We start from the raw sequence: 27,697 nt of genomic DNA on the forward strand, positions 1-27,697 counted from the left end.
AAATATTATCAGTGATAAAGGGGAAACTACTGTCATGATAAAAGGCTCAATTCTTCAAAAGGATGGAACAATCTTAAATGTATAAGCACTTTACAACAGAATTTTAAAATACATGAAGCAAAAACTGATAGCACTGAAAAGAGAAATACACAGGTCGGTAAGTATAGCTGGAGATTTTACCACCTTTCTCTGACAGATTAAGTACACAGTAAATCAGTAATTACAGAATCCCTGAACAATGCCATTAACCTACTTGACATAAGCACATTTACATTTATAGAACACTTCTCCCAACACAGTCTTTTCAATTTCACATGAAACACCAACAGAAACTATACTCTGGCTTATGAAAAAGCCATCAAATTTTAAAATAATAAAAGTAATACAAAGTATATTCTCAAAGTAACCTATGAGCCAAATAGAATATGTCAGATAATATTAAAAATATTTTGAACTGAAAGAAAATAAAAATACAACCTTAAAACTTATGAGATACAGCAAAAACATGCTTAGAAGGAAACATGATATTAAAAGGGTTAAATTAGAGAAATGACTCTCAAATCTGACTGCTAGCCTTCAAATATCGGCCTACTTTGTACTAAATGTATGTCCTTAAGCACTTGGCTTAAACTTCTCAATGGATCAAATTCCTCACCTATAAAATGAAAGTAACAATAATTTTGACTTCCTAGGGGTGTTAAAAGAAATAGATGTGATTGTGTGGAACCTATAGCACAATATCCGGCATAAATTAAGTACTTACTAAATATCAGCTAATTTGTTGTTAATTTCTAATGATTAGACATTTTGGAAGGAACTGGAGATAAGGATGACAAACAGTCCTTACCCTCAAGAATATCACAGTCTAATGTGAGACAAATAGATTTATAAAAATTACTACTCAATATAAAACTAGGACCAGAGGGAAACACTGCTTATAAAACTGGGAGAATTAAGCAAGTTTCTCAGATAGAGTAGACCTCTCATTAAGGTTTAAAGAACTAGTAGTTATATAAGTTAAAGGAGACATGCCAGGGAGAGAATGGTTTGAGCAAAGCAGGACGTTGTGAGAGCACATGCAAACTGGAAAACTGCAACTGGTTCAAATTACAAGAGCAGAGTTTTCCAAAATAGAATGGCAGGCAGGTATGTAGGCAAGAAAAAGAGATCCAAGACCTCACTTGTCATTCCTAAGAGTTTAGGTTTTATTTTGTAACAAGGTGCTGAATGACAAGGTGATACAGTTTTTTGTTAGAAGGAAGTCTCTGGCTGCACTATACAGGATGTTTAATAAATGGTTGGGGAGAGGCGGCGGGTACATAGAGCAAGATGGCAACTATTACAGATAGGAAACATGATGGTATCTCATCATGTATTCTGGATGGAGTGGAGAAAGAGATACTAAGGTTTCTTATCAAGAGTGCATGTAGAGGTGATAAACAAGATGCGTGATTCTAGCTTAAACATCCAAGTGGAGGAAGGTAAGAATCACCATGGTAGACAATAAAGGCGGTAGAACAAGATACGAAGTCTAATAACAGATATGCTGGGTATGAGGTGCTAATAAACTATCCAGAAAGCAAGTGTCTAGTGTTTACAGCTTAGTAGTGAGATGTTAGGCAAAGATTAAACATAGTATATAGACTGAAGTCTTGGACATGGAATACATATTAATAACTGAATGGATGAGACTTTCATGAAAGATGAAAACTTAAGTGAGGACAAAGGTGACCCAAGGCTCTGGGGCCTGTTAAAGACAACTGAGATGATTAGAGAGAAAGAATTATAAACAGATATTAAAGTTAAAGTGGGCACTTGCCTAGGTATTAATGATTCTTGAGAATCTGGTTCAGAAATCTTCCCTTCGAACTATAATAATATCTCTTCATAAACAGTGAATTCCATATAGCACTATATTCATTTCCTGGGGCTGCTATAGAAAATTACCACAAACTTGATGGCTTAAAACAACAGAAAATTATTCTCTAAAATTTGTGTGGGCCAGAAGTCTAAAATTAAGGCATTGAAAGGGCCACATTCCCTCCATAGGCTCTAGAGGAAAATCTATTCCTTGCCTCTTTCAGTTTCTAATTGGCTGTCAGCATTCTGTGACTTGTGGCCATATCTTTCTCTGTTCTGTCTTCACACTACCTTCCCCTCCTATGTATCTATCTCAAAACTCCCTCTGCCTCCCTCCTATAAGATACACGCGATTGCATTTAGGGCCCACATAAATAATCTAGGATGAACTTCTCTCATTAACTTAATTATATCTTTACATTATAAGGTCATGTTCACTCTTTTTCCATATTAGTTGCTACTGACAAATTCCGGGATAAGGACATAACATATCTGTTCAGGGACCACCATTCAGCCCTCTGTCAAAAATGTAAAATAATAAGGCTCATTGTTAGCAAGGTACCAGGGAAAGGATATTCATACACCATTAACAGAAGTTAAATTGGCATGATCTCTTTAGAGGACAATTTTCAAAGTCAAAAAAAAGTCTTGAAAATGTACATATTGCTTTTCATACAGTAGTTACAACTTTAGAGCTCTAACCCAAGAAGAAATTTGATTCATCTATGAATGTAAAAGTATGTTAACCATAGTCTTTTTAATATTAGAAAAGAAAACCTGGATCTAAAATGCCCAACAATAGGGGCTTAAATAGGGTTAAGTTGTGTGTGTGTGTATATATATATATATATATATATATATATATATATATATATATAGTGATTATACATATATAGTGATTTACACAATGACATGTATAGCCATTAAATAGATAATATAATTTGGTGTTTATAACATGTAAAGGATTCATGATATCAAATTAAAAAGTTATAAAATGATATAAATAATACAATTATATTTTAGTAAAAAAAGCACACCTAAAGAATCTGAATAACTTGATCATATACACATTAATATTAGTATGATCACTGGAATTTTATTAATTCGTTTTTATCTATAATTTTTAATTTTTCTTCAGTGAGCTTACTTACAATAACTTTAAAGAAATGAAGGATGAATTAATGTGTCAGACACATGTTAACTTTTCTTCTAAAGGTTTTAACCCTTCTCAAAATTTCAGATATTTTAAAATAATTAAGCCATATATCATCTTCTGATTAAAAAAGAAAACTATATAGAAATATATACAAATGAATTTGAGAGAAAAAACAAATATCTGTTTTCTAAATATTAGAAAGTCCAAATGTGAAAGAAATTTGAACCACCTAAGTAAAAATATTAATGTTAGAATTATCTATTTATATAATAAATGAGAGTAAAACCTCTATTCCTGAGTGTAATAAGCATTTACTATTTAAGAAAAAGCTAGTCTGCAGCTAGAAATATACTCTATGACCCATTTAAAAGCCAATTATGTGTATGTATGCCTGGTAAATGAGACTGTGAATGAATTACAGCTACAAACTTAAATTGTACACATAAATTATGAAATTTAATTATTTCTAGAAGAGGCTCTAATCTTATTAAGCATCCTAATTAGTGATATTGTTGCTTACAAAATGCATCTTTCAAGATTTTGATTTATATATAATGCATAAAATAATGACATTTCATATATTATTAGTACAGAGCATATTTTATAGCTTAAACCTAAAAAATAATCATGAAAATACTCTTTTGCTATCATTAAATGTGATCCACCAGTTCTTCCAAAACCAATAAATATTCACTTCCACTAGTATTTGCTTCTTCATCTGGAAAATGGATTATCAAAAAATGTTCTCTTAGAGCTTTATGAAGTACTTTGTGCGGCTCTTCATAAAATGAATAATGAAAATTGTGCAATGTCCACTGACAGAACATTTGCATTAGTAGTATGGTGAGAAGTAGTTCACAGTTCATTTAACAACTATGAAAGTTATTTGGTGGTTATTTTTCTTTAAATTCACTATGACTATCTTTTTGCCTACTAATTACAAAGTATTTCACATCAAGCAACAAAAATGGATTTCCTAAATTGTTATTGTAGGTTAAATTTCTCAACCTTTTTACAACAAAGTATAGTAAGTCAACTTTATTGAGATAATAAATAATCTAAGAGAATATTTTCAAAATTCATATTATATCAGCAGAATGTTCTAGATTATTCTAATGCCTGATAGAAAACCAGGGTAGACATGATCATTCTCATCTGTCATTGAGAATGCTCAGTGCTCCCTAACTGAGCCTCTTTTAATACGGAAGTTAATCATGAAAAAGCTTTTTCAATTCTGTCGGTTGATAGAATTCTTAAAGGGCTGCTTATTTCAGAACAGTATTTATAGATGTCCTGGGAAGGGAGATAAACACTCAGGACTCTGAGGGCCCAAGACAATAGATAAGTGAGAGGTGGTCAGGAAAGGTTTTATCTCATCCTGGGGAAGAAATAGGCAGAGAATTTGAAGCCATGTGAATTTACTAGGCACTTCGTAGGGGTTGATAAAGAATCTTAAAAGGATGCACTAGGAACCTTGCAGATAAGAAGGATACCTAAGCAAACCTCTCCTCCTTTCTAATTTTACTTGACTCCAGATAAACAATGAGTTGATAATATGCTGGGTCCTGTATCTCAAGAACTAAATTCCTCATTCTGTTTTAGAGAAAGCTTAAAAGATTAACAAATATTTTCTAGAATTCATCTCTTCAGTTTCTGGTTGTAATGGCATCTTCTCATTTTTATTATGATCCAAATTTTTACTGTAAATTTAAAATCATGTACATTTGATATAAAGATAATACAAAGTGACCACAGCCATTGAGATAAAGGACCTTAATAATTTCAAGGATAAAATTAGTCATTTATACCACATTCTCTTGAAAATAGTTTTTCTTTAAAATCATATGAGAATGCCTTCAAACTGTGACCGAATATTGAACATACTGTTCTCTATGGGGTTCTGATTTAATTTATGGCATATCTGAAAGTGGAAAGTTATTAAACATAAATTGGAAAAAAAAAAAGAGAAAGCAGTAGTTTTGCTTAAATGTTTCTCAAAAGGCTTTTGTTTTTCTTTCTCTTTTTTTGAAAGAAAGTATAAATACAAGAGATGATATTGATTACTAAATTTGTACCTTATTCCTCACTTACTTTTTCAAAACCAATTTATTGCTAGACAATTAATTGTTAGATTTCCCTGACAGCATTAATCTAATATTTACTGCCATTGTTAATTCTACTGGAAGAAACTTTTTTTAAAACTAAAATATAGTTATATCCATCTACCCATTTACTCCAATGCATATGTAATGTCTAGTATATACCAAACTCTGTGTGAGTGCCCAGGAAATGAAACATAAGTACATATTCTCCAGTGGGTTAAAATTTGATTTGTATTTTATTTACTTTTTGTTGCTATATCTTCGTGCTCAGAATTCAGGAAAATATTTCAAAGCTAGCAAAAGTATTATGTTAAAATAAATGATTCCACAATCAACACTACAAGAGAGTTAACAATTAATTCATATTTGAGCAAAATAATATATTGCACATTTTTTTGAAATCCAGTTGTAAAACTGACTGCGTAATATTTGGCCACCAGCACTGAAGCTGGACACCAGTGACTGCCCATGCTCTTGCTCTTATTCGAGCCAGATTTAAGCACAGGCTCCTACTGTCCTACAGCTGATTTTAAGGTGAAGGGTGTCAGATAACACTTCCAAGAAACCAGCTCAATGGAACAGCCACTATAGGAGGGCACATTTACTATAACTCTGCAAATAGAATTAAACCAGTGCCATGGACGGTTACCTTCCTGTTTAAAGACACAAACTTTAATTTTCTGGAAATTGTTTTTGGACATGCAGAAAACTGTTTCCCTACATTTTTCAGCCCCAAATGCATTTTCACTCAGACATTTATTGAACATCTGCTACAGGCTATGCATTATGCTGAAGACATTGTACTACCTTCACAGAACCTAAACAATAGGATATAATGAGGGGCAGCTGGAAAGAAAATGGACAATCCTACTCTTTACCTCCCTCCATTTAACACCTCTATATTATAATGATTTTATAGTTACTTCCGTAAAACCTGGCATTAATTTTTTTTTCCTCTAGGGAACTTGATTGTACCAGTCTTTTCTCTCTAACATGGTAGTAAATTCCTGGAGGGCGGGAACCCTACATTATAAACATTTTTATAATATCTAACATACAATTGCCTAGTAGTTACACTGATCCAGCATTTTTCCTGCAAAATGGATAAGATCATATTCATTTCCACGTAAAAGCAATAGCAAAAGGAAGTTACAGCACCCTGAACACTGTGGATCCTAGATAAAAGTTCTCAGTAGAACAGGGTGCCTGTGTGATGGTTCTATTGGTTGTGTTACAATACAACTGACTTTCCATGTGCACACAAACTGCCAATCCTTTCAGGTCCTTCCACAACCCTAACTCCTATCTCTACACTATTAATGCGTGAATCCATATGGCCTGATTTGATGCCATTGTAGAAGCAGAAGATGCCCTCTACTTAAAAATGTCTCCCCAAGTGATTTTGGTAAGGCATTTAAAAGTCCTGTCCTATTGAGTTAGAGTCCAGAAAGCCTCTTTTAAAATATAAATACTGGCTGCAATTGCTTCTGCTTTAGAATTCTTGTACTACTTTCTGCCCATACTCTTGAACCAAGGAACAGATTTATTTATTTAAAAGACCCATCTTATTCAAAAAGGATTTACAGAGGATGAAATATGTATCATATTAATAAAGAAGTAAAGACTAGTGAGGAAGAATGCTGGGACTGAAGCCAGACTTCCTGTGTTTGCATCATCTCTCTGCTGGTTCCACAAGTTACCTCCTGTGTAACCTCGCACAATTTTGTATCTCAGTTTCCATATTTATAAAGTGGGGATAAAATATTACTATATCATAGAGTTATTGTAAGAAATAAATGATAATACACATTACACACTTAGCAAACTATCATCTGCCTACGACAAAACAAAATCTCAGGAAATTCTAGATATTACTAAATTGTTGTTTTCCTCTTATGTATGCATTATCATCTCAATGTGATCCAAAATCATGTAAAATCAATAAAATGTGATTGGGTACCTTCAAGAATACTGAATGACAATAATCAGGAGAAACATATTATAACGAAAGAGGAAATGTATTAGGTTAAATTAGAAGTATATGAAATGAATTTGGTTAAGAGGTTTTGTTGAGATATTATGAGATTATTAATGTTGGAGGTATTACAGGTTTTGAATTAGTAGAAATAGAATGTGTTAATGTAGTGGATTTTGGAAATTATAGTTTGTTTGGTGCTATACATAAAGGAGCAGGAAAAGTAAGAAGGAAAAATTTCAAAGATTTTATAATCTTGTAAACATAAGAACAAGGTGAGCCACAAACACAGTTGGAGATTAATTAACCAAATGGAGCAGAGAGACTGCTTTCCCATGCTACTGATATCATATCGAGCAAGCCACATGCGGAGGAAATGGAGAATAAATGGGGACAGAGCAACAAGCAGATGGGTTAGGTCCACCTTGAGTGAAGGTTGGAGGTGAAGTTGGGAAGGGAGTTATGCAATAAACAAAGGATGGAACCTCAAGGGACACCTGTGGCCATACTGAACTTGTCAACTCCAGATCTTGATCATGCAAATCTGCCAGTGTAAGTAAGATGGGTATGGGAATCCACAGTGCCTCAATCTTCTTCTGGCACTTCATTAATGCAATACTACAAAGAAGGAATCTAGGATTAGTAGAGGATATTCTTTTGAAACCTTTTGTTAAATTGGCATAGCTTCTGGCATTTTCACAGCTTGAAATTTAGATTGTGTCTCTTGCTGCCATCAAAGGCTAGAACCCATTGAAAAAGATTAGGAAGAGTAGATGGGAATCAAGAGTGCCTATGTTAGTTCCGTCCAGCTTTAGATAGAAAAGCTATTTCCTGCTGTCGTCCATTGTTTTAGGAAGTTATGGAGGAAATGCCGAGCTCTTAGTAGATTCTCAAATAAACTTTGTCACCTCACTGAATCCTTTCTTAACATTGATATGTAACCACCTAGAGCCCTTATGGCAATTGTAATACATGAAGTGACCCTGTGACATCAATGTTCAGTGTCTCATTACAAAATAACTGCATAATACAAAGGTGATCTTTATTGTCAAACCTGAATTTAAACTGTGCAGATCTGTGATCATAGAGGGAGACATTTATTAAATCTCATTTAACTTTGGGAACTTACTGGGTCTTTATCAAAAGATGTTTCACTTCTCTGAGTTTATTCATCTATTTTTGGTAACAAGTTATCATAATAAAACTGCTCTTACTTAATCAGTGGAGGATGGAAGTGAATACTAGAGATTCCACAATTTTACTACCTTATTAAAATAGGAAGTTGGTGTTACCATATCAGATCCCACTAAGGCAGAGAACAACCTATAACATGAGCCAATGAGCCTGTGTCATAGCGTTAGAGTCATTAAATGTCATATAATAAGCATAGCCAGGGCACTTTTCAACTAAGGGTCTAAAAGAGTTTTAAAAAGATTATATTGTGACAATCTCAAAACAGCCCTAAGAGTTACAGTGTTATTACTTCTATAAATTTTGTAACATCATCTATTTAGGTCAATATATGATTTTATCCTGAGTCATTGTATATACATATATGTAATATATAGAGTTCCCATCTTACTATATTTTAGTCCAGGATGAGTTAAAACAGCATGATAAAATAAATAACTATGAATAAAATGAACTTCATTTAATTAATTCAAGATTATCATTAAATATTAACCAACATAAAGGTGTTACTGCTGAATATATCAACCATCACTCTGAATGTGTGAAAATATCATCTATCCTCTGACAAAAACATTATAGACTTTCTTCATGTAAATGTGTTATGTTTTTCTTAATCATTTTGTCTAAAGTGAGTATTTATAAAATGTCTTAATTTTGCATTCTTTTGTAATACTATACACGTATTTCTTATGAAAAAATATCAGACCCAAAATCACAATAAAAATAACTTTTGAATGCAAACATCCACTCACCAGATTGGAAAAAATAAGAAGACAGTGTTGGCAAGGATTTAGAACATTGGGGACTCTTACTTTATTTACCACTTGTGGGAGTCCAAATTGTTACAGCTGCTTTGCAAAATGGCTGGGCATTGTCTTGAAAAGTGGGCACACTGCACATCCCAGCCTCTTTCACATACTTATCATGAAACATGCATACGAATGTACGTGGCAGCCTGGTTAGTAATAGCAAAAGTCAAACAAACAAAAACGACCATCAAACATACCAAATATACAAAAATGAGAGGCTGAATGAATGAGTTGCTGAACAGTCAAAGTAGAATTCGTACAACACTGAAAATATATTAACTGTCTGAGTGGATCTCAAAGAATATTGTTAAATGAAAAATAAGCTAGTTGCAAAAGAATACAAAGATTTTGCTGCCATTTTGATAAAGTTCAAAAGCAAGCAAAATTTTTAAAAATAATATTTAGGTAAAATGCATATGATGTTGAAATAATAAAGAACAGAGAGAAAACAACAACAAAGTAAACATCTGCAGAACAGTTCATTGCAGAGAATAAAAGGTATTGAAGTTAAGTCAGCATTTTGTGGTTGTGATGAGGTTCTCTGAAGATCAACGTCATGCTTGAGATATTTGTTGAATTGTTACGTTTCATATTGTAAATGGACACCAAAAAGTTAAAATATTTTTAAAATACATCACCTCAAACCCAAATATTTCTTTTAAGGGTGTGCATTTTATACCTGAAAAGTAATATTCACTTTTCCCAAATTAAGAGTTTTGGTTTCTAATTCTCAAATTAAGAGTTTTGGTTTACAGTCATTAATAATTTTGTGACCTTGGACATGTTACTTAATCTCTCTGGAGATCTTCTTTTTCCAACCTGAAATACAGGTCTTAGATGGCAATCCCTTAGGTCTTTTCTCAAGAATATTCTTATAATTCTATAAATCTCTGAGCCTTCTATCTTATAGAAAGTCCATTCTACCCAAATTCAGTTCTCAAAAATAAGCCCAAAGGAAGTTAATCAAATGTACAAGTGTCTACTTGTGTCTTTTTAAACACTAAGTTATTTAAATATACCATACTGTTCATTTCCTCTCCTTTCTTGAGTTCTGGCACCCTAGGATTTAAATTTTTCAGCAGTCACAGGAGGTGGCTTCTCCTCTGGAAATTTAGCAAAGCCAGATGGATTTTTTTTCCTCATGAAGTTCAAGCTAATATTTGACTTTAAAATCAAAGTGGCACGTAGCATTATACAATGGAAATAATACCAGACTGCATATTAGAAGTCTATTACTAGTCATGGCTTTGATATTTACTAGTTGGTTAACTGTGGCTAAGTCATTTAACTTCCCTAGGCCTCAATACAGTCATCTGTAATAAGGTGCCAGCAATGGACAAAATCTCTCTGGAAACCAGTGTAGTATAATTTCTGTTCCAATATAGTATATTTGTACCTAATTTAACTTAGTTCTTGGGAACTATTTTTTTTTTTTTACTAAATAATCATCTATTAATACGAAGTGTTCAAATAGCTTGCTGAAATCAGTTACTAAAACAAAACATAAAAACCACTTAGTTCCTGCAAGAATACGTTGTTTTTGAAGAGGCTAAAGAGAAATGGGTACATACACTGATGAAGACATACAAAAATTCCTAATTCCTTTGTTTATCTAATATTTATGAATGTACTAGATACTGTTTGAGCCACCATAAATATGGCAGTCCTTAAGGAAATTACATTCCTGTCGCAGCCAAGTAAGTACCTATTCTGAAAGATGACTGAAGGTGGAGGCTATATTCTTCGTCACTTTGACCATTTATTTCATAATCTCACCACCAGAACCTTAAAGCATTTTACCTGTCAGAGATTTGGGGACATTAATCCCCATACAAATCTACTTAACTCTCATCTATTCTTTCTTCAGACATTTCCAGAATAAGCTACTATCAAAATCTGGATGGACTCAAAAAAGATAGTTCTGCTTAAACAAAAAAAAAATTAGTGATTCTTTGTTGAATGAAAAAAATCAAACTCTTCAGTTTATATCCCAAAGCTTCTTTGTGATCTATATCTTGCCACACCCCCTATGTTCTAGACATCACAAATCAATCACTGCTATCTATACATGTTTAGCCCTTTTGTTTATATACTCAGTCCCTGAACTTGATCATGTCTATGAAACTTCCTCAAAGCCCAACCCAAAAGGTATGTCTTTCATAAAGTCTTCTCCATCTTATTCTCTATTTTATTCATTAAAACCTGTTCTCACCCCCAAAGCATTAAGTTCCTACACAACAGCATTTTCCTCTACTGCTTTATATCACAGACACTGATCTACGTATATCTCTCTAACAGGAATGTTATACCCTGTTTGAATTTTTGACCCACAGAATCTTCATGCATAATAAAGTGGTTGTGTTATATCGCTGTTTTGTAGTAATTGGTTAAGTTACAAAATATAACTGATACACTAACTTTTCCTTTCTCTCACTTTCTTTTTTGAGCTCTTTATTTTCTGAACTTTTTCGCTAAAGCCTCCTTCTCCTTGAATCTGTCCAGATTACAAAAATAGTCAGCATGTCACTATCTTTCCTCTCCTCACATTGCTGGACCTCCACCACCCAATTCACCCACCTTGGGTCCCATATACTTTTCATTAGTTCCAACAGTATCCTCTAGTATTCCCAACTCTCAACCTATCTGGGGAATGAATGCTTCTTCTGTTGGTCCTGCATGAACATGGTCCTTCTCAACCAGATCATAGAGAGACCAGCATGGTGGCAAAGGTTTACAATAGGTTGTAATAATATACATGAGATACTGGTGGAACCCAGAAGAAGTGGCATATAAATCTTCCAAGGGAAGCTGTGAAAGCCTCCCCACTACGTGGAACAATGCTTAGTGGTCTGCCACGCAGAAAAGGAAGTAAGAACATCCCAACCAGTGGTAACAAACAGAGGCAAGACATTGAGAAAAACATGATAAAACATGGTGTTATACAGGAAATGACAAATAATGTCGCCTAAAGCATTAAAACTACATGATATAGAGAAATGTTAAGAGTTAAATCTGGAAAAGTATACCTGACCAGGTCTGAAGAAACTTTAAATGCCACACAACAAAGTTGAAACTTTACCTTTCAGGTCATAAGGACTAGATATCAAATGATTTCATTTGGAAACTCAGCTAAATAAATACATTTCAAAATGATTTATCTAATATAACTTCAGAAGATAGTTTGGAGGGAGCTGAAAGGGAACATGGAATGAGCAGAAAAGGCAGTTCTTGGATTAGCAGAAAAAAGATATATAGAGAAGGCACCAGGTAGGCTGAAGGTACCTGGCTTGTAAAAGAGAAGTTTATTTGAGAGAATAATAAGTAAGCAATTAGAGAATAATAAAGGATAAAGGTAGGCAGTTAATTAGTAAAATTTATGAGTGGATGCGAGGAAGTAAAAACGGAGGATACCTCATCTTTCATTCACTTAAAAGCTGCCTCAGAAATTGCCTCAGATTCTGGCTTGAATAAGTAGTTGGTTAACGTACATGAAACAGAAAATACAGTCACATTAAAATACTGGCATAAAATTCCAAATAATGGAAATGTATTATGAAAAAATGAAAAGAGACAGAATAGGAGTCAGGAAAGATAATTTTCATAATCCCAGAAAACAATATAAAGGTAAAAGAAAGAGAAAATTGAAGTAGGTAAGGTAAAAATGTAACAAAAGAGGTAGCAGCATTCATTCATCTCTCAGTCTCCACACCAAGGAAGAGAGGGCAGTGATGCAAAATTACCATGATTTAGCTGCATCTATAATTTAACTCTGGAAAGAGTTTTGGTATATTTGAATGCAATTGCTCCAGATGTTCTACAAACCCATAACTCTTTAATCACAGTAATAAAACTACTTGACAAAAGTGTAATTCTGGAGGGATGAAAGCTGTCTAATGTCTCAATTCTTTCTTTCACTTCCCTCTTGCAACACATGAAATGATTAAACCATGTAGCACCCAAAGTAGGGGCGCAGCAGGTCACAGGAGGTGGGACCAGGAAAGTTGAGGAAAGGCTATAAATGCATGAATTGCTGAGAGGGTTCTGGGGCTCAAAACCAAGTACATGTAAAGGCAGATACCATGAATTAGATGAGTTAGGTGGTTAGAAGCCAGTACAATGCATGAAAAGTGGTCAGAATGATCATCAAAGAAGCTCAAAATATGCAAGAAGATTTTGGTAGCACGGGGAAGGTCAGAAGCTTAGAGAAACATTTCTGGAAGTGGGTAGGGTGAAAAGTTCCCAGAGAAGTGGTCTGGAAGTACACAAACATGGCCACATGAAGAAGACTCTAATAATGATCAGTTGTTTCAAGCAATGATCTTTCACAGCTTTTCCTCTATGACAAAAGCCAATTGCCAAGCATGATTGCCTGGGACCTGCAGGCAGAGACATAAGAACCCGGCTAGAGATAGAAACCTAAAGTCCAATGGTTCTGAAACTTAAGAATGCATTATAATCACCTGAAGAGCATATTAAAACAGTGATTTCTGGGTCCCACCTCCAGAGTTTCTGATTCAATAAAGTTTGAATTGGGCCCCAGTATTTTCATTTCTTATAAGTTCCTAGATAATGCAATGCTGCTGGTTCTGACACCAGACTTTGAGAACCACTGCTAGGGGTCATCAGTTCTTATCCCTAGATGTGCCCTAGAATCATGTGACATAGAATCATGTGACAAGCTTTGTAAATGCTCGTACCTGAACCCACCCTAAAGATGAAAATTTCGGTGGTCTAGGATGGGGCGCGAGATCATATATTTTTAAAGTTCCTTGGATGATTCCAATGTCTAGACATGGCTGAGAATTGCTGATACATATAGATGTAAAGTTAAATGACAACAAATTAGCTCTTTTTTGGATTCAGCAAGGTATCTTTCTGAAGGGGAGCTGGTTTCTCTCTTTGAACTTATAGGGTCTAATAGTGGTTATATTCTACTAAAGCACTTTTCTCTTAGGTCCAACTCAATCAAAGTCCTACTTATGCCAATAAAGGATTTCGGCAATAACATCAACAATTCATAAACCATCATAGAAGATTCACTTTATCTTTAGGAAACAAAGGCGAGATCTCTAACAATGGAAGGAAGCCTCTGGTTTTCTTCATCCCTGATGCCAGGATTTAGAAAAAAAAAAAAATTTCCAAAACAACAACAAAGCAGCCAAGAGAAAAATTCAATAAAGTTACTGAAGAATTACAGAACAAATGGGCTGGCTCATTTCTGAAATTTTATGAAGAATATCGGCTGGCTGAAATATTGACAATGATTTTTAATGCAACTTCAGAGATAGGAAAAATAATCAAGTACTTTGCAACATATAGCCAAGTGAGACACTTCAATGCACGGATAATGTTTGACCTGTTTTGCATTTTTCAGAATTACTTAATATCTGATCAATTAACAATAACTAATGTATTATTATTAATCTCGATTTTTTTTTTTACCAATTTCTCTTTCCTATCTACTAAATGTGCTTTCAAAAAGACTGATTTTTCACTAAAGCTAATTTTTGTCAAAAAAATAATGAACTGTCCCCTTTGAAAAAAGAACTCAAGAGCTTCCACAGCTTCCTTGGGAAGATTTACATACCACTTCCTCTAGGAACTGCAGTAACTCATATACACTTATTACAACATATTGCCAAATTTTGCTTATATGCTGAACCCTTTGTGACCTGGTACCTTTGTGCCCCAGTATCAAACATAGTGTATGACAAAGAAAGGATCAATAGATGTTTCTGAAGTGCTAGACTGATATAATCACCTAATAGGTCCTATGTTATTTTAAATTTAGAAAATAGTTTTGGCTATCACATTTCAGCCCATGATCCTTAAAAATGTTCATAATATTTACTTATTCATTTTTATTAGGTTATATCTATAGTTGTGATGACTTGAAGCCTCTGTGGATGAATTAAAAATTTTCTGATTCTGGAAATTTTGAAAAATAATATAAATTTTCTGCAGGATTTTTTATCTACCATATGAAATAGAAAATTACAAATCCTTCTAAGACACTTTTTATTTCCAAGCTTTTCAACTCAAGGCAACTATTTAAAATTCTTCATGCTCCCCCAACAAATGATCAATCACTTACCCCCTAACCACTCCTTATTCCCCCTTCATTTTTCTCTTCATTACTTTCATCAGTAACCCTAATTGTGTATCCTATAGTCCCCCCAAGAAGCGCAGTTTATCTTTAGCTTCTTTTGTTATACTTACTACTTACCTAGTTTACATAAAACACATTCGATCTTCTTTCACAGACTTCCCAGTGTTTCAAAATTTGATTGCTGATCCCTAGTTCATCGTTACAATCCTATAATTTGTAAAATCATTCAGTTTCAGTAGGGATTTCATATTTCACTGAAATCTCTGTGTAACACAACTCTCATCTGAATTACAGAGTATTAGCATTTTAAGGGAACCTCAAAACCACAATGTCATCTCGGTCATTTGACACACAGGTAAACAGAGACCCTGAGAGAAGTGCACGTTACGGGACTCTCAGAGTGTTGTTGTCAGCAACATAAAGAAGAGATTTATATGAACTGTCTATAACTTACATTCACAGATTTATATGAACTGTCTCAGGAAAGAACGACTGCATGCTTCTTTCCCATCTCTGATGTTCCTTTGACATCAGCGATCCCCAACATTTACCTGCTGAGTTCAGTAACTCTACTCAGTCCTACTACAATCCCCTGTAACACTTCATCATCCTGCTACCCTCAATAGATTGAATCCCATTCTGCCCTTCTTTCTCACTAGTCTGTGAGTTCACTGAAAGGGGGATGGATGATGACATTTCTATTGAGGAGGTTCCAAGCACTTTTTAGGAGCTGACATATTCATAGAATTCAGACTTAAAACCAAAGCTTTAAATACATCCTCAATTAAGAGTGATTTAAACTTTTGTTCAAACATGGCTTGTTGTTATTATAAGCAAGAATTTCAAATTGCTGAGTATTTTGTTACTTCACTTTTATTTTTTGGACAAATATTAAGAACCAACATTTGACAAACATTTTTAAGAAGCTCTATGCTAAACAGGGTGCTGAGAAAGAGAATATTGAGACAGGTTGAACTACTTTACAAACAGTGGTCAAAAATGGCATTAATGAGAAAAAATAAAAGTCATGTGAAAAGGAATTGAGAGTACGAAGGAGGCAAAATTCCAGGCAGATAGAATAAAATATCTTAGAAAGTATTAGTTATCCTTACATCTTATACATAAACATATATGACTATGTGATGTGAATTAGTCGGTTTTAATTATAGAATTTCTAATAAAACATTTTGCCTCACATATATTCTAACATTATTAATTTTAAGACCATGTCTAATATAAGTAAATTGAATTCAAATTTCAATGTACAATACTTGTAGTTTGAAAAATGGCCAAGCCTTCGGCCATATTTCCTGTCTTCAACAGATTACTGCATTACTATTAGTACATTATGTTTACTAGGACTAGTCTAGAACTTTCACTAAGTTTATGTCCTATGTCAATTAAACATTCAAGTTTATTTTGGATCAGGAATGTAAAGCAATTCAGAACAAAGCAAAATCATTAGAAATAATCTTTATGGAAACATAGGAAAAAAGATTTAAGACATTTCACTTACAAAATGCATTTGTTGTCTGTGACACAACAGGGACAGCAAGGGCTTTACAAAGGGCACTCACTATTCTATCAGTTTTATATGTGTCCACCTTCATTTCTCCTTCTGTTATTTACATGAGCCAAACATCCTGTACAAATATTTACTTATCTGAGGCAAGGATGCTTATAGAATCAACTAACCTTTTTCTTAAAAATTAAAGTTATATATATACATATATATATATCTTTCATATATATATATATATATGCATTTGCATATATATATGCATTCTAGTATTTTATATTATTTTATAGGCCAGTTGAATAACCTTGATCTTAAGGATACAACAATGTTGATTTACCAATGTCTATTTAAACAGATTGAAGTTTTTAATTCCCTCAGCTGAATTGCAAAGAATCCTGAGACAATGAGCACATTCTTTCAGAAATACATTAGGAGTCCAATCTAACATCTTCTTTTACCCTTGATATTAAAGCTCTTATCTGATCCTTGCAAAAAGCATGCCAGGTTTGCTGTGTTCCTTAACTTGTTCTTACTGCAGACTTTATCTGTGTTTATGTTTCTTTGTCTTTGAGGGATGTGTTCATTTATCCTTTCAAATAGATTTCTCAATGGGTAAAGCAGAGAGCTGAAGTTTCTCTTGTAGCCTTTCCTGGAAAGAAGAGACTGATTTTCTTCATAACGAGCAGATGTTCACACCCCCAGAGGCTTCCACAGAGACTTACCTCTGTCATACAAAACTTTTCTGACAAGTGGGAAGAGGCAGGTTGAAAATGGAAAATAAGCCAAACACAACCTACCGATGTGCTTCTTGGTTCTTGATACCATCAGAATACCTACATTCTGAAAGAACCCTCTGAAGCACTATTAAAATCAAAGTCAAACTCAAAAAAAAAAAAAAAAAGACCTATGGCGATTCCTTAATACAATAGACATTATAGAACAAAGTAGCTTCAACCATCAAACTATAGGGTTGTGATTTTAATAGAAGTAATTCTATTTCTATTGTTCTCCACCTAGGAGATATATGAAAACAGAAAGAAGAAATTAAAGAAAAACAAAGGAAGCATCACTTCAAGAATTTCCAAATAGCCACCTTCTGGGCCAGCCAAGCTGTGAAATTAAATGATTTAAAACCAGAGGAGGGTGTATCCAGTGGCTGGAGACACATTTCTGAGAGTAATCAGTTTTACAATACTGAAGCTTACTAAATTTCTATTTCACTATACATTTCTTGGATGCCAACCAAATGCCAGGCACTGGGTTAGGTCTCAGGGGAGTATAGAGCCTAGTAATAACAGACCTCTGTTCAATTACTAGCTCCATCCATGGTAGTTCTGTGGTTTGAAAATATATTCTGTAAGGCATGATATCATTTTCTACATAGGGCTTAGTGTATAGAAAGCATTCAATTAGATATATAATCACTATTATTATTACTAAATTATTATTACAAGGATATAAATTTGTAAGAAACATGCTTTATGTTACAATTCATAATCTAGTGGGAGATAAAAAAAACACAAGTAGCTACAATGCAATATGGTAGATAGTGTATCCGAAGAACATACAGACTGTATATTCTTAAAATAGAATAGAAAGGATAAAAGAATTACTCAGCAGTGAAAGTAATCCCATACCTCTCCTAGAGCTTTGTCAAATCCTAAAGCTAGAACATGTCAAGTGAAAGTCTAAATTTAAAAAATAAAAAAAAAGCTTATTTCCTCCTATGCCAGAAATCAAAGACTAATACTTCAATAGTCCCGCTCATCTGGTTCTATTTTTTTCATAACTGTTATTTATTTCTAACATTCTAAAATATGTATTATGTTTATTATTAGTTGTCCATTTCCTGCCACTTTAACGTAAATTCCACAAGGGCATGCCTTTTGTCTTTTATTTCTCTTGTTGTTCAGGACTAAATTCAAAGCACCTAGAATAGTGTCTGGCATGTACTAGTTGTTCAATGAATTGTTTTTGGCTGATGAATGCAAGCATAAATGAATAAATGAATTGGCAATCCTCACTGCTCAACAGTGGGCATCTTTAAAATCTGAAATGTGTAGAAAAAATAATTGGCAAAAATGACCTTAGTACAAAGGAATACAGTCATACCTACCACTCCTAACTTATTGATATCTAACTTATAAATAACCTACCCACCTTGGTTCTCAGTGCAGGACATAATACAGACAAATAAGCAATCTCAGACTTTCCTTCCTTAATTCAAAGGGCACTCACTATTCAAATAAAGAGCAGTAGTTTACATAAACATAGATATTTAATGATTATTAGTGTCCCTAAGTAAGATCTTTTGGCTTTCTCACTCCCCCACCAGGTTCTAGCCCTGGATGCTGGGTAACCATACCTCAGGAATGACAGCTGCTGTTGCCTGAGTATCATCCAGCATCAGATCACTGGCAGAACCGGGGGGGGGGGGGCTCCTAATTCTGTGGCAGAAGGGGCGAGGTATATTCCTAGTCACCAATTTAGAATTTATTTTTTACATAGATATAGGGTCCTGAATTTTAGATAGATATGGTTTTCATTAGAGTAGTATTATTTTATTTGTAGAAAAAAGGTCAAAAAGATTTTATAAATTTAACCTTAGAAGCTAGCCACCATGGGATAACACAATTTCTATGCGATAATTCTGTTTTGATGTCCAAAAATATTCAGTTTATATGCATACCTTTGATGTAACTGTAAATTAATATTGCCAATATTTAAATCGCATTTGATGTAAGTTTAACAGTTCTCTTTGGAGCATCTCAAACCATTTTATGTGTGCCAACATTTCTACCTAAAAGGAATTTCTGAAAGAATAAAGCCATGAGAAAAACTATTTCGTACTTGGTCTTATTGGGTTTTAAACCTACATCACAAGATATGAAATACTGTGTTACTACAACAGATACAAAACCTACAAAACCTGAATAATCTAGATATAACTGCCCAGACATCTGTCCCTTAGTGAAAAACAAATGGAATTTTCCCACCTAATCAATCAATAAAGTTCACATTCTGTTTTGTATTGGTTTTCATTTCTAAGAAAAATAAATGTGAGCTGAAAAATAATTTATGAAAAATAAACTATGACACATGCCTCAGAGACAGAAGACAAACCCCACAGAGCAGAGAAGGTGGATGCAATCAGCAGTCAAGTGTCCTCCACCTGTCAATGCACAGCTGACTCTGGGCTCACCATGATGGTTAGGAGATGTTCCTCCATAAGGATCAAGCATAATTGCCTCTTTCTGGTTAGCCTCTGGATTTTTTCATATCCTATCCTGCCTTAATAAATATTTTGAAATTATTTTATATTATAACTTTAGATATAATCTGTGTGATTATATAGTCTAAAAGACCATTAAGGTTTATGTTAGGTGCTTGTGAAATAAATATGCATTCTGACCAGAGTAAATTAAAATTTACATTTTGAACATCGCTTTAGATGCATTAATTGTTTCACAATTAAATATTCTTTGGGGAGAAAGACATGACTTTGATTCCTTTTGTAGTCTCCTCGGAGCATATGGTAACATGTTAGACAGGGCTGGGCGATAGGGGTTGTGGGCCTCTTTTCTTGTAAATACAGACCATGGAGCCTACAGGCAATACTGAAAGTCGTATCTTTCAAGAGCCCAAAGACTAAGGTGCTCAATAAATACTAACAATTATTAAACTTCTTCAGTGAATTGCTGTCACTGTTATCAGCAATAAAGAAAAATGAAATAAGATGTAGGAATTTTCAATAGGAGAAAAAATATTTCATGACTAGACAAGTAATTTTTAAAATTTTACTTGGTACTACTTTCGTGTAAAACGACAGCTGGCAGATTAGTTCTTACAGATAAAATATAGTTAATAATAGTATTTATTTGTTGCTCACCATGAGCCCACCAATGAACTATATACTTTTTATAGGTTAGCTCATTTTATTCTTTTAAGAATTCTGATATGTAAGTTTCATTATCTTACTTTTTCAGAAGAGAAAACTAGGCCTCAAAATTAATTTGCCCAAAGTCATCTAGTTGGATGACTCGGGATAGCGGAATCAGGATAGGACAGGGTAGTAACATTCCTATCTGGCACATAGAAACAACTTCTAGTATCATGGGCTATACCAATCACCTTATAGCAGATAATGCCCTAATCAATATCTCAGATTTCATCATTTTATAAAACTCAGGTTTATTGTTTCACAAGTTGCTGATGTCTGATTACAAAATGTCCAATATCATCTTAAAAATCAACAAAACCAATATAAAGCTCAATTTTTCTCACTACCAATTAGCTACTTATCTCAAACCTTTATATGTTCCAGTAATGTCATTATTTCCAAAGTCCTCACACTCCAAATTTCCACTCAGCCTGTGCCATCTCCAATAATTAATCACCAATCATCAAGAAAGCAGCTGCCATCCATTGGAAAAACCACTGTGCTGCCTACTGGGTTTAGGCCTAGGAGAGATACAAAAGTACACAAGCCAATTCATTACTTAAAGGTGCTTAAAATCTAGGAGTATTCACATAAAATATTTAAAATGTAAACCATAAAGTAAATTATCCAGAAGAATGCAACTGGAATTCAGAGGTGAGTTTACCCAGAGCTACAGTAGTCATAAATGTTTCATGTGAGAGGTAAGATTTGACTGGGCCTTGAAAGAGAGAGAAAAGGCTTTGAAATAACTATTTTAAAAGAAATCCTTGTTCATGGTAAAACATCCAAACTGTATAGAAGGACATAAGGGGCGGGGAGGTGGGGGAGGGAATCCCTGACTCCTTTTGTCCTAGCCCCAGGAGAATCTGCTGTTAGCAATTTAAATAGACAAGAATTTAAATACAAGAAGAGAAAAGAAACATAAAGAAAAGGGCCGTAATAAAGCAGTGCTGACAATCAGGGACAGTCACAGTAGAGAAGAGGTTTGATGTAAGGGACTAACGACAAAATGAAGCTGAGCAACAAAGGGAGCCTCTGTGCCTTCATGCATATGTCTCAATTTCTCTCTCTCTCTCTCTCTCTCACACACACACACACGCACACGCACACACACACACACAATCTGGACCTGAACACCAACCAAGGTCCAGGTATGTGCTTGGATATGCGGGAGGCAGGGGAGTAAAAATGGATGTGATTGCTGCCCTCATGCTCTCAAGGACAAAGTTTGAGGAGTCTCACAATGACTTTGTCAGTTCTTTAGAAAAGCAAATCCAGATGCAAGTTTAATTATAAGAAGACACTGGAGGCAAGAAGTTCCACTAAGAGTCTTCTGTGTATTTCAAGCACAAAATGATGAAGACTGGAAGTGGAACAGCTACAGAAGAATTCGTAGTGTATAACTACTTCTTATTCTAACTTAATGTGGAAAGAATTAAGACCAAGAGAAGTTATGTGTTTTGCTCAAATTTGGAGTGTAATTAAAAGGCTTTGTAAAATAACCATCAGTAAGAAAGTCTCGAAGAACTAAATGTGAAAATAAAACTTTTATAGTTTAATAAGTATGAAAAGATGATACCTTTATCACTTCAGAATTGGAAAAGATTTCTTAAACAAGCTATTTTATCTATACCATAGAGAAGAATCAAAAATGTATCTTTTATAATATATGTCTATTATACCTAAATAATAAAGAAATAAATAAGAAAAAATACATCCATTTTTAAATTTTAAAAAATAATCTTTTCACCCAAAGACATCATAAAAATGAAAAGACAAGCCACCAGTTGGAAGATCATTGAAACACGTATTATAGAAAACTCTGTTATCCAGAATATATAAATAGCTCTGACAAAAAGTTTTTTTAAAGCAGTAGAAAAGTAGACAGCATGTATAAATAAGCATTCCACAGAAACTTAAATATTAATCAAGAGAGGAAAAATGGTCACTATAACTAGCAGTCAGGGAACAACACATTAAATAAAACTACAAAGAGATATCATTTCACATCCATAAAATTGGCAAAAAAAAAAATGTATCACTAAGTGTTGGCAAGGATATAGAACAAAAAGAGCTCTTATAGATTGTTGTTAAGAGTATAAATAGGCACAATCCTTTTCAGTAATTTGGCATTATCTGCTAAATGTTAACATACAAATCCTACCCTCCTATAATTCCACTCCTGAGAAGATACCCTAAGGAAAGGACTCTCCTTGTTAGCACAAAGAGATGTACACATGAATGTTCATAGCAGCCCTGATGGGAAATACCCTGAGTCTCCATCAGCAGAAGATTGAGACATTAATCACCACATGTTATTCAATGGAATACCATATAGCAGTGAAAATGAGCAAATAAAATATATGTATATGAACAAAATACTAATCAATTAAAGTAAGGTGAAGAAGACTACAAAGAGCATGTTATTATTTATATAGAGTTTAAAAACAGCAGAAAGCAAAATGAGACTATATTGTTTAGGTACATATACATATATAGCAAAGTATAAGGAAATGCATGGGAATGGTACATACAAAATTCAGCATACAGGATAAGTACCCCTGAAGGGAGCTATGCTTGGAGAGAGAGTACACTGGGAATATTAACAGTATGTGCAATTACTTATTTTATAATCCGTGGGGTAGGTGCATAGGTGTACAATATTATTCAGTTTTTTGATGATACTGAGATATTTCACAGTAATTTTTAATTAATAATAAAAATTGAAAAATAGTTTGTGACACAGACATAAAATAAAAGAGAAAGGAAAAAGTCAAATATTACTTAAAATTTTTTCAAAATATTTCATGTCTTATTTTCTCCCAACCCTATCTCCCTAGACCTGGTTCTCATCATTTATGCCTAAATTAGTGCAATGATCTCCTAATGCTTCTCTCTGTCCCAATCTAGTAATAGACTAGTGATCTACTCCCATCATTCCAAGAGGCCACTTCTTCAGGTCACTATCTATTCAAAATCCTTCAGTGCTCTTATCCACTCTATATATTCTTGTATAGTCATCACTAAAACTCTCCATAATGTATCTTCATCCTTCTCAAAATCATTTCCAGGTCTAAATAAAATGCACTAGAGGCATTTTATTTAGAGCATTCCTGAACCGGGAATATGCCAGGTTGGTTAGCATCTCTGTGTCTTTGTAAACAGTGTTTGGCCTTATCTTAAAACCCAAGTCCAGTTTAAGATTTTCCTCTTTAGGAAGCATTTCACAATAATGCCATTCTTTCCTGAGCTCTGCCCCTCTGTAAAAGCCCAAGAAAAGTATGATTGTTCCCAGGCTTTTGAACACTTAGTTTTATTTTGTAACACATTCTAATAAATTACTTCTCAGATTACATTGTAATCTTATCCTTTGTATTAGATTTTAAGCTGTCCATGGATTTGAACAGTGTTTTGCAATTCTGTATTCTCCATACTAATGACTACACTGGAGATATTATATATTTTTTTGTTTGTTGATACTTAGAAAGGCTACATACATGCCAAATATCTAACATCTATCATCTAGATCCCTTAGAAGTCTTAAAGCAGAATGTTATAAATTGTCAATTAAAGAAAGGCAGATCTAGAGAAATTATTAAATATCATACTTTGTAAAAACATGGGCTATGTCCATGTTGAGTCTTACCTTTTCTCATAGATCATTTAAGGCTCAACAGTGAATCTAGCTTATAAAACATAGTGCCAAGTGGCAGGTTAACATATCTATGAAGCTGGCTTACTTCACCATATCACTCAAGTATCTCAGGAGCTTAGAATAGTATAAAATGTACTGGCCAGAATCTTGTAAAATAATTATAAAAATACCTAGAAGGCTATGATTCAATATAATTTTAAATGGTAGTTTCCAATATCCCCTATAAATGAGAGCCACCTCACACACAGGTCAATCTCAAGCGAGAAAGTCAGTTGTAACCATTGTTCTGTATCCTACTACATTTGACTCTCATCCCTGTGATCTTTCAATCCTCAATGAATAGTTTGTAACCCTTCCATACGCAATCCTATTCTAGCTACTATCTCTGTTATCTCTTGAGTTTATGGTCTCATGGAGGTAGACAAGAACATAAACAAAAAGTGAAATACAAAACAAAACCAAGATATAAATATGTATCAAATTCAATAGAGGTAGGGGAAGGAATGCTAAATCCTACAGGATAAAGGGTGGGAAAGGAGCTTGTGCTAAGCCTTGAAAGGCAGGGTTAAATTCAATATACAGGCAGGTGGGGTGGTTAAGCTATTATTATGTTTATTTTGAGTAAGAAAGAAAAGAAAAGGGAAAGAACAGGAGTTTTTTGTGTTTTGTTTTGTTTTTTATATTTATTTTTATTTCAGCCCTGTGTCTACTGGGTATTATCAGAGTATGCTTAAGACAAAAGAATGTAGAATTTGAGACTATAAAGACTGCCATGCAAAAACCATGTAATACTACTCTCAGCATTATGGTCCTTAAAGAGTCGAACTACTCACTCATTTGTTCATTTATTGATTCATTCAATCAATGGTTACTGACCACTTATTAAGTGCCAGGTACTGTGCTAGGCATCATGATATCTGGTGAACACATTATATTTAGTTCTTGATGTCATGGAATGCACAATTCAATGGAGAAGACAGTCAGTTGAATAGTATAGAATGTACTACATTTGGATAATCACCAAAGTCAATTCATTATTTACTATAAAAGGATAATGAAAAAGAAAGTATAAAGCAAATAAAACTTCATTCAACTGGCAAGCATTACTAAGTGACTTTTCAGCTGAGGTTCAGGAAAGAGGGAATAATGTAAGAAAAAAGTGTTCCAAGCAGAGCAGGGGAGAGACATCTTATACAGCTGCATAGAAGCTATAGAGTCAAGTGAGTCTCACCTGAATTGCTTGAGCTAGGGCTCACACAATAAACTTCTAAATGTGTTATTGCTCCAAGGTTCCCCTGCTGCCTCTTCTGAGCTCTAAATGGAAAAGTACATCTCTGAAAGAATGAAAAAATTCCTTTGCCTTCTAGGTTAATGTCCGGGAATAGAGCTTCGAAGGCAGTGACTGTGCCTTGTCTTCTTGCTAGAGTAGTATGATGATGGATCATATCAAAGAATAGTTGTTTGAGAAAGTCTGAGATGAGATCAAAACGGCATTTTCCTCTGAAAGTGCAGCATGTGTTTTATAAAGATATCTCAGTGATATCTAGCAGGGAAATTTCTAGTCCAGAAATAGACTTCAAACTGCATTTCTACTGAAACTGAAACTAAGATAGAAAGGGTCCCCTAGGAAAGGTTATAATCACAAGGTTAGGTGAGGGTTAATGCCTGTCCTATCATATACTCATAACCATTCTCCAGTAGTAGAATTAAAAGGCAAGTTACTCTAGCAGATGTTTTCAAATTAGCCAAAACCATGTCATGGAGAAAAGCAGCAGAACTGGAAATGTGCCTGGAGAGAGAGACTTTCCCACAAGCTACCTGAGGGAGCCACTAAAATGTCCCTGAACCCTCCTGGTGCAGACAGGGATGCATAAGCTAGGGAGATAAGCAAGTCCCAACATAAATCATCCTCTTCTATCATCCTGCTTATCCATGACTTCAACAAGACCTCTGCTGAATACTAAGAAAATCTGGCAGGGTTGGGCAGTTAATATACTGCCAAATCACACTCTTCATGCTTGCTTTTCTCTTGTTTCTTACAAATCTGATAAGAAAACATTGAGAAGAGTCATAAAAATTGTCAATGACGACAGAGGAGCAAACTATGATAAGTGAATATGAAAACAAACAGTTTACTTTTGGGCAATTACCAGGAGGATGGTGAGTTTGCATCTTTAGAGCAGATTCAGAACACTGATATCTAGTTCACAACAACCCCACATGGGGTAATCATAATCCAACTATGTTGGTTCTCATCTACCCAAGAAAAGGCCCAAGAATCTGGGCAAAAGATCTGTGGCTATATATACAGAGGGCTTCCTGAGTGTGAGCTGGTCTTCTGAAGTAGAATGTTACTTGTTACTCAGTAATCATCAGCTCCTACAGGAAGAATAACATAACCACCAACCAGGAGAAATCTTAAGTCAATAAAGGCAGAGAAAAATCTCCAAAAAAAAGAAAAAAAGGAAAAGAAAAGAAAAATAAAACCTCTACTATCTCAACTGGCACACCAGTTGTCTGGTCCCTACCATCTCCTAGAAAGAAGGATGTAAAATTCATGGGTCAACACATCTCATATGCAATAAAAACCTCTGTAGAATCAGAGTAAGGAAGAAAAAACCTCAAAGGGAAGTCATTAGCCTTTTTAACTTTTTAGCCCCATCCCATTTTTCCTGTTCCCAACCACGTTTTGCTCTGCATATTTGTGTATTGCAGAGTTACAAAAAATAAGTAGCACATATATATTGTTAATATGAATATATAATATATAATAATATATATGTGTTACATATAATATTATATATTAACACATTAATATTATATATTAATATATTATATATAATATATATGTTATATATATTTTTTGCATAAGCCAAATAGGAAAGGAGCTGGTACCTGATATCTTGTACAATGAGTTGTCAGTGGATGTTTTAACAAATTAAAGTGAATGGCTGAAGATTAGCTCTAAATCCTCCTTTGTGGTAGAAAAATGTTTGACCATCCTGGGAACAACATCTTTGGCAATTCCTGATAGACCACACATCTAGAAAATCACCTCTATAGGGCAAAAAGAGGACTCAGGCTGCAAATTACCATGTTAAAAAAAAATACTTTAAGGGCCATTAAAATTATTCCTTTTTTAAAAAAAGAATTTCAAACCTTTAGGATCTTCTAGAAATAAAAGAGACAGCCCAAGACATGGAAAGCTTTTGAACCTCCAAGTGTCTCAACAGCACAAAAATTTTTAGGACGCTGGAAACGGGCCTTCTTGTGATTGTGTTTCTTTAAAATAAAAATGTACAAAGAGAACAACATAACACAGACATAAGGCATAGACTGTTAGTGTGGGAGGTGAGGATTAGAAAAAGCATTTAGATTTTT

General features: G+C 34.1%; 1 protein-coding gene across 12 annotated transcripts in view; it reads right to left on the minus strand.

Moving 5' to 3' along the window:
* DLGAP1 (DLG associated protein 1) overlaps positions 1-27,697 on the minus strand; it is an 822,162-nt gene that overhangs the window by 791,010 nt on the left and 3,455 nt on the right. For 4 of the 12 annotated variants that reach the window (XM_023523029.1, XM_023523026.1, XM_023523031.1 and 1 more), the window contains exons 1-2: positions 21,031-21,739; positions 15,320-15,409 (exon numbers count right to left, since the gene is read on the minus strand). The exons of the other annotated variants lie outside the window; for them this stretch is intronic. The gene's annotated coding sequence lies outside the window, so the exon portion shown is untranslated. Of the gene's footprint in view, positions 1-15,319; positions 15,410-21,030; positions 21,740-27,697 lie in introns of those variants that run through there. 12 annotated transcript variants of the gene reach the window in all.

The sequence above is a fragment of the Pteropus vampyrus genome, unplaced genomic scaffold (genome assembly GCF_000151845.1).
Source record: "Pteropus vampyrus isolate Shadow unplaced genomic scaffold, Pvam_2.0 Scaffold373, whole genome shotgun sequence".
NCBI classification, from domain to species: Eukaryota; Metazoa; Chordata; class Mammalia; order Chiroptera; family Pteropodidae; genus Pteropus; species Pteropus vampyrus.